This window comes from Pelophylax lessonae (assembly GCF_965119305.1).
Source record: "Pelophylax lessonae genome assembly, chromosome: 1".
In the NCBI taxonomy this organism is placed as follows: domain Eukaryota; kingdom Metazoa; phylum Chordata; class Amphibia; order Anura; family Ranidae; genus Pelophylax; species Pelophylax lessonae.
In genome coordinates, this window is record NC_138768.1 from 278,581,599 (window position 1) to 278,589,987 (window position 8,389).

The following is an 8,389-nucleotide window of genomic DNA, read 5'->3' on the forward strand; positions in this document are numbered from 1 at the left end:
AAAGCGTTTTTAAAAGTAAGATTTTGACTAAAATCCAATACTGTACACCTTGTAAGTATGAGAATAGCCATTCTGTAAAGGGCGACGGATTAGTATTATAGGGGTATTTTTAGTTAAAAAAGGTATTTGAGGCCGGAACTCCGCTGTAATAGAACTATTTTGATCACACCTGGAGTATGCTGTCCTATTTTGGTCACCAATCCTCAGAAAGGATGTGCTGGAGCTGGAGAGGGTCCAGAGAAGAGCAACAAAATTAATAGGGGACTAGAGGACCTCAGTTATGAGGAAAGACTACAAACATTAAACTTATTCTCCCAGGAGTAGAGACATTTGAGAGGAGGTATGATCGTGAAGTCACTTTCACAATCGGTGGTGTCAGCAGAAAGTATTGATAGTTTAAAAAAACTCCTAGATGGGCATCGTAGAGAGCACATTATACACGGATATGATTTCTGACATGCGCACACACACCCACACAGGTTAAATTGGATGGACTGGTGTCTTTATTGTAACTTAAGTGTAACTATTAGCTTAGAGAAACAGATGCATGTCAGATTGGAAACTTCTGTGAAAGGACTAAAGCACACAGTCCAGTGTCACACCACAACTCCTGTTGGTGAGAAGCTTTATTTCAGACTGGTTCCAGACTGGTCAGACTGGTTAGACAACAGTTGGAGGTTCTCAGAATGACCGCAGATCTTGTATTCAGGTCTCAGACACAAAGACAGACGCTGCATCATCCTCAAGGTCCCCTGCAACTGGACATCCGTATTTGTATTAAAGTGGTTCTAAAGGCAGACTTTTTTTTAACCATAATGCATTCTCTGCAGTAAGGTAAAAAAAAAAATCTTTCTGTATACCCCAGGGCCCCCCCTTATACTTACCTGAGCCCTATCTTGATCTAGCGTGTGCTGGAGAGCAGTGGAGCTCTTCGCTCTCTCTCCTCCCTGGCCATTGGCTCCTGCTGCTGCCAATCACAGCCTCTGGGGAGAGAGTGGGGGGTGGGGCTGAGCTGCGCTGTATGTCAATGAACAAGGGGTTTGCTATGGGGACACTCAGAAGTAAGAAGGGGGAGGAGCCAGGATCGGTGGTCGGAGACCCAAAAAGAAGAGGATTGGGGCTGCTCTGTGCAAAATCATTGCACAGAGCAGGTAAATATACCATGTTTGTTATTTTAAAAGAAAATCCTATTGCAATCACTTTAATAACTATATAGTGTATAGAAGTTATTGTTCACAATTCTGCCATGACTCCTATAGGGGCCCTTTGCTGGTAATACCTGTTTGCACATTGGATTTATGTATTGTCTCTTCTTATATAAAGCTTGTACTATCTTTATACTGGTGTGCATCTGTATACTTACTTATGGTTAATATACTAGTTGCAGTACTTTGTCGTCTCACAATTACTTTGATTTGATTACTGGTTAATTTTTCAGGATTGAAATCCACTTGGTTCACAGAGGCTCTGCCCTGGGTGGTGGCACTCCCAACTTTATAATGAAACCCACTCTTCCAATTACTGAAGGTTCCGTTTCTACAGGTTTAGCGCAGTATCCTGTTTTGGGTGGGTTTTTCATAGCCCCCTTCAAAAGAAAGCTACACAGATGACCACATCAACATGCCATCAACATAGGGTGCCTCATTGATGAGGACAAGGGCCTCTTCCCCAAAAACCTGGTTGATTGTTGTGGAGGTTGGCAAGCAGGGGGCTTATTTCATCCTGGAAGCCCTCTTTAAAAAAAAAAACTGGATCACAATTACTCCCCTGTCCCACATGAATGAAAAAGAGGTACATATTACCCCTACTCATTCACACAAAAAAGTAGCCTAGAAATAAAGACACCCAAAAGTTTGGCAAGTCTTTATTTAAAAAAAACAAAAACCCCCAAAATAGGTCGCTCATTGTAAATATATTGTCAATCACAATGCTGCCACTCACAAACTTACTGAAATTAAAAACCCAATAGACCCAGCACACACAATCAATCACAATGGTACTACGCACCAAATGATAGATCTGCGAGCTGTCATCAACTATATAATGGAAGGGGTGGAGATAGCAAATATGGCAAGTGAGCATATTTAGGCAGTGATGTCCCTGATGTTTCCACCCCCTTGCTTATGTGGCTGGGGATTCCAGGCCATGTAAGCAATAAGCTAAAGACATTGGCGGTTGCTAGAAATGAAGCAGGTGGCAGCACCCACTGCTTACTTAGAAACCACTGACAGCGAGAAGTTGTCATATATATAAATGGTAGAAATATCACTTGTACATATGGTGAATGGCTCCTGCTTAAACAGGCAAACGTTTTGGTGCTTGTCTGAATGCCCCAACAGCCAAAGTACTGTTTGAACAGCATATCTCTATCCACCACACTGCAATCCGAAGTAATTTAGCAGAATACACATAACAACTAACTCTCTATGTTAAACTGTCAACTCTCCTTACTAACTTACACTGCCAAATTTCTGCTGGGAATCCACCCTTTGGTGGGGGACTGGTACATACCAAACTCCCTATTATTGGCCATTCGAACTCTCCTGACTACAGTTAAAAGATAGGGCAGGCCTTTTATTTGATACCTCAAATTTAGGCACCAGTGGATTTCTGAGTCAATATCCTAGACTTCAGTCAAATTTAGAATCTTTGGCATGATTTTAAATTGCCAGTCCCTAACCAACCATATAGACCTCACACATTGTACCAGGAGGATAGGACAAACATTTCATGGTCTATGTGCTGCCAAGGGTAATTCTACCAAGAAAATGTCTAATTTTGAATATTACCACTATAGAAATATTTAACACTTATATTGTGTAAATCAAATCTAATAAATCCTAAAAAAAATTTAATTTCAGGTTTTAAAATTTAAAAATGTGGGAGTCCAGGATGGGTGAATTATTGTGCAAAGCAATGCATGTGAATTGGGAATTAAAAATATTTTGCATTACACTTTTACATATAGTCAGGGTTAAGAAAATACACGTCAATCAAGTTATCCAAAAGACAACAATAAGTTTAATAAAGCCTGTGTCCTCAGATACAGTATGTAAACGCGCAGGTTATCCAAAGAAAGGAAAATAACCCTTATAAAGACTAACATAAATTGCTCAAACAAGGAAAAAAATCCTTTCTAATCCTCAAAGGCAATCTATTTCACATAAATAGTCATATTTTCTGTATTTCGATTCACACCCAATCTATGTTAAATCTACTAAGCTGGGTGGAACCAGCTCCTGTGGAAGACCATTTTCACAGCTCTTACTAAAACGAAGATATGCAGAGGTTAAACCCCTTTTCCTCCAAGCAGAAGCATGCCCACTTGTCATTTGCAATGACCTTAAAACATTTTACAAAGTTTACCAAATTGATCATATATGTATTTATATTGTGCGGTCATTTCACCCTTAAACACTTTTCTGAAAGGAGGATAAAATCAGTGCAGCTAATTTTTTTTCATAGCGGAGTTTTTTAATAACCTTTATTAAACCACTTAAGCCACGGAGGATTTGGCTGCTCAAAGACCAGGGCCTATTTTGCGATTTGGCGCTGCGTAACTTTAACACACAATTGCACGGTCGTGCGACGCTGTACCCAAATGAAATTGACGTCCTTTTTTCCCACAAACAGAGCTTTCTTTTGGGGGTATTTGATCACCTGTGCAATGTTTACTTTTTGCGCTATTAACAAAAAAAGAGCGACAATTTTGAAAAAATAACAATATTTTTCACATTTTTTTTATATGAAATTCCCCAAAAAAATGTAAAAATCTAAATTTTTTAACATTCTAGGCCAATTTGTTTTCTGCTACATATTTTTGGTGAAAAAAATCTCAATAAGCGTATTTTGATTGGTTTGCCCAAAAGTTATTGCGTTTACCAACTACGTAAAAGTGTAGCGCTAAAGGTAAAAAATGATAAATAGTGTCCAAATGAATAAACAGCTGATAATCACAATACTGTGTATATAAGAAAAAAGGAAAAAATTAGTGTCCAAATGAATGAGTCCCATAGAAAACTGGTGTGAAGTCAAATCAATCCGCATGCACAATAATCCAAGGGGGGATCTTCCCGTGACACCAAGGGTATGTGGAAGAAAGGAACACCTCTGTGATGGGATAATAAAAGCAGCTTACCAAATTTCCATGGCTGCTCAACTTAATGAGTCAGCCTCTCCCAGCTCTTAATCAAGACCCTTGACTGACATTTTTGACACTTTTGGGGTACCAGTGACATTACCACAGTAATCAGTACTATACATATGCACTGTTACTGTAAAAATGACACTGGCAGGGAAGGGGTTAACTTTATTAGAGATCCAGGGGTTAAATGTATCCCTATGGGCATGCTTATAACTGTAAAGGGGCGTGGCTTTTGATGTAACCACAGAAACATACGATCCTACATAGCAGGATCGTATGATCTCTGCAGTTACACCAGGGAGAATGACAGGCGGCTTTGTTTACATTAGCCACCTGCCTTTCTCCCTCTCCAGCGGGAGAGAGCGAGTGGCCGGCGGACATCGGAGCCACCGGTCACTCACGCGGTGATAGCAGTGAACGAGCGGGGTCGGGAGCATGCCTCCAGCGGCACGCGCTCACCCCCTGGCGGCGCGCGCTCGCCCCCTATTGGCTAGCGGACGAGTGACGTACCGATACGTCACTTTGCCCAAGGGGGGCTGACCGCCGCAGTATATGTACTTGCGGCGGTCGGCAAGTGGTTAATTTAGTTGTTCTTTGCTGCACTCATTTCAGTTTCATGGTGTACTTTTTGTAAACTGGTGCCCAAAACAACAGTGGCAAGATACTGAGGCTAATTTACTAAAGGAGTTGACAATCTTCACACAAAAAATGTACTTCAATGATACAAACATGTGAAAAGAAAGTTCCTCTTAACATTTTTCACCTGCACATGGCTGGATAAATAAAGTAAATCTTCACATAATATTTAGTTTGAGAAAATTCTCAACCCTTTTAGTAAATCAGCATATCACTCTTTCTCTTGTCTATCCTTTTTTTATTATGGTAAAGTACCTTGCTTACTCTAGAAGTTATAGACTGCCCAGAACACCCAAATAATTTCAATCATTGACTCATTAAGGTGTTTCCCCTCTAGAATATATGATTCATACATGTTTTCAGCCTCCAAGTGCATAGCATTATATACAGTTTATCAACATTAAAACTTATTTTACCATATTAATCCTTTAGACTTCTTTTACATGGACCAGATCTGGTTTTTCTCAGCAAGGGAACTATTCGCTAATCCCCTGCTGAGCTGAGCGGAGCTGCTGGATGACAGATCCATGTCCGCTCAGTTTATGCAGAGCAGGCACAGACACAGCCCACTCTGTCCATTTACACCTGACCGCCCTCCGATCCGAACAGATCCCTTTCTGTTTTATTTTTTGCCAGATCAGATCAGCCCCGGAGGTAGCTGTCTGTAAACAGACACAAAAGACACAATGGAGGGTCCTACTGGACCCGATTGGACCTCTGGTGTAAAAGGGGCCTTATATATATAGTATGTTGTATTTGTCATATCAAACTGTTTATTTTTTATTTTAATTTTATTTCAAAACTTACTTTATTACTGTCACAGTCTGCCCAGGTTTCGATGAGATAGTCTCATATCTCTCTAAGGGGCCTAGTGACAACAATGACCATCAAGCCATCTGATATCTCCATTTTAACCACTCTACTACCGCTCACAGTAATACTACTGCGGCAGAGTGGCTCGTTCCCGTCCAGTCACGTAGTATTAACGTGACTGGACTCCTCCCCTTCTGGGCGGCGCTTGCGCGCCACCGGAGGCTCGCTCCCGCTGTTTTCATTCACAGCGGGAGTCGGGCCAGGGGAGGAGCAGCGGCGATCGCCGCTGCTCTTACCCGATCGTCGGGGATCGAGTCTGGAGATCCGCCCGCTGTGTGTAAACACAGCGGGCGGATCTCCATAGTGACAGGGAGTGACAGATCGGACTGTTCAGCATAGCTGGACATCCGATCTGTCCATGAATCACATAGTCACCTCCCCCCCTACACGTCAGTAAGCACCAGGCATACGTTAACCCCTCCCTCTCCAATAAAATTAACCCCTTCCCTGCCAGTGTCATTTTTACAGTAACAGTGCATATATATAGCACTGATTACTGCAGTAATGTCACTGGTACCCCCAAAAGTGTCAAAAATGTCAGTCAGGGGTCCGGTCTGTCCGCCGCAATGTCGCAGTCCCGCAAAAAAAATCGCAGATCGCCGCCATTACGCGTTAAAAAAAAAACACCAAAAATGACAGAAATCTTTCCCTTTGTTAGTAAACGCAATAACTTTTGCGCAAACCAATCAAAATACGCTTATTGCGATTTTTTTTACCAAACATATGTAGCATAAAACAAATTGGCCAAAAACTTTTAAAAAAATTGGTTTTTACATCTTTTTTGGGGGGAATTTCATATAAAAAAATGTGAAAAATATTGTTATTTTTTCAAAATAAACGCTCTTTTTTTGTTTATAGCGCAAAAAGTAAAAATCGCACAGGTGATCAAATACCACCAAAAGAAAGCTCTGTTTGTGGGAAAAAAAGGACGTAAATTTCGTTTGGGTACGGCGTCGCACGACCGCGCAATTGTCAGTTGAAGTCGCACAGCGCCGAATCGCAAAAAGTGGCCTGGACGGAAGACAGCAAAATCCTCCGGTTGTAAAGTGGTTAAGGATTGCAATGCCCCCTGAAGAGAGACATATTGGCAGTATACTCTAGACTTTGTGGGACTTAACAGATCTTGCTGTCTGCTATTTTTAAAAAGAGACAAAATAAAAGAGATCATGACTTGGACACTGTCAGAGACCCTGGAAGTACTCAATACTAAGTGCTTCAGGGTTAATATTGAAGAAGATGTGTTAGCACTAGAAAAAATTATGAAGATTCAGTTCTTATTTAGTAGATATGATGGGCTATCACATCTAAAGCAAGCATTGCAGCTGTTAGGCTTAGCACACACTAACAGATACCGATGCAACTGTTATATTTTAATCATAACTGTGGCCTGATGATGCTTATTTAATTTGACATTGGCCTGCTGGGTGTGGTACTGTTACACCCATTTTGTTAACCTTATTGCCAGTAAAAGGTTTATTGAATACAAGAATGCTGCTACAACACTAATTAAGTGACCCAAGCCTTGACTATGTCATCCATGAATCAGGGTTCCATATCCAGCATATCTCAAAGACCATTATGCTTATGGGAACATTTCTTTATAGTAGAATGTGAAAAAAATAAGATAAAACATTACCATAGAAATCAGGGTAAGTTCTACTTGTTACTTGTCACAAAATACACCTTGCTTTATTGGATTTAATGCCTTATAAGACGTTGTAAATCAAGCTAAGTATTATAGTGCATTATACTTAGTAATATAAGACAATACACCCTGTTAGCTCATTTACGTCAGGAGGCAATTGCAAGATGATTCACGACCCTTCAGTCCTAACTCCCCCTGTGTAGTGAATTTCCCCTCGCTGGCCAGGAGATGCAACAACACATAGCAACTTAAGCTTAATGCAGATACATCTAATTTATTTCATGTTCGGCTCACATATTTATGGGAAATTTGAGTGGCAAAAACCAATTTAAACTAGTGTACAATTCATGGGTCAGTTTAACAATAGAATATACCTCTACTAAAACAATACATGAAAAGGCTTTTGTTTTCCCTATACATTTCTGTAAATGTGGGGTGTAGTGTGTCTGAGATTGTGTTTGTGGAAAGGGCCGTTCCGTCTCTGCTCAGCTGTCTGATGTGTTGACATGTAAGTAATTGTCAATGAGTTCAGGTGTTGTCTGTAATCTGTATGCAAAGCCTAACTTGTTAAGTGTCTAGGATGAATGAATGAAGTGTGTTTAATATGTAAACACCTATCAATGTGTCTGTAGTCTATATGCAAAAATCCAACTGCCAAGTGTCAAGGATGTATGAATGAAGTGTGTTAGTATGACTCGTTAATGTCATTGCAAGAGCCCACATTCCATTTTAGAATGGGCACTAGATGAAATATACCATGAACTTTAATATTTAATTAAAGCACATTGATACACTCTTTCACACCCCCCCAACCTTTGCACAGGAAGAAGACCACAAAATGTACAGAGCTTGGGTTTTGTAGACATTTGTAGTCTTGTAAACTCTAAGTGTTTCTAGAATTTAGTCTTAGGCTGGCCATACACTATACAATTTTCTTGTTCAACTTTCCTTTAGATTTACCAAAACCATGTAATATACGGTTAAACCTAAACACTTTCAATTTGTATGCAGTCAGGCAGGCCCATGCACTACATAGTTTAAGGTAAATCTAAAGGAAATTGAATAAGAAAATTGTATAGTGTATGGCCAGC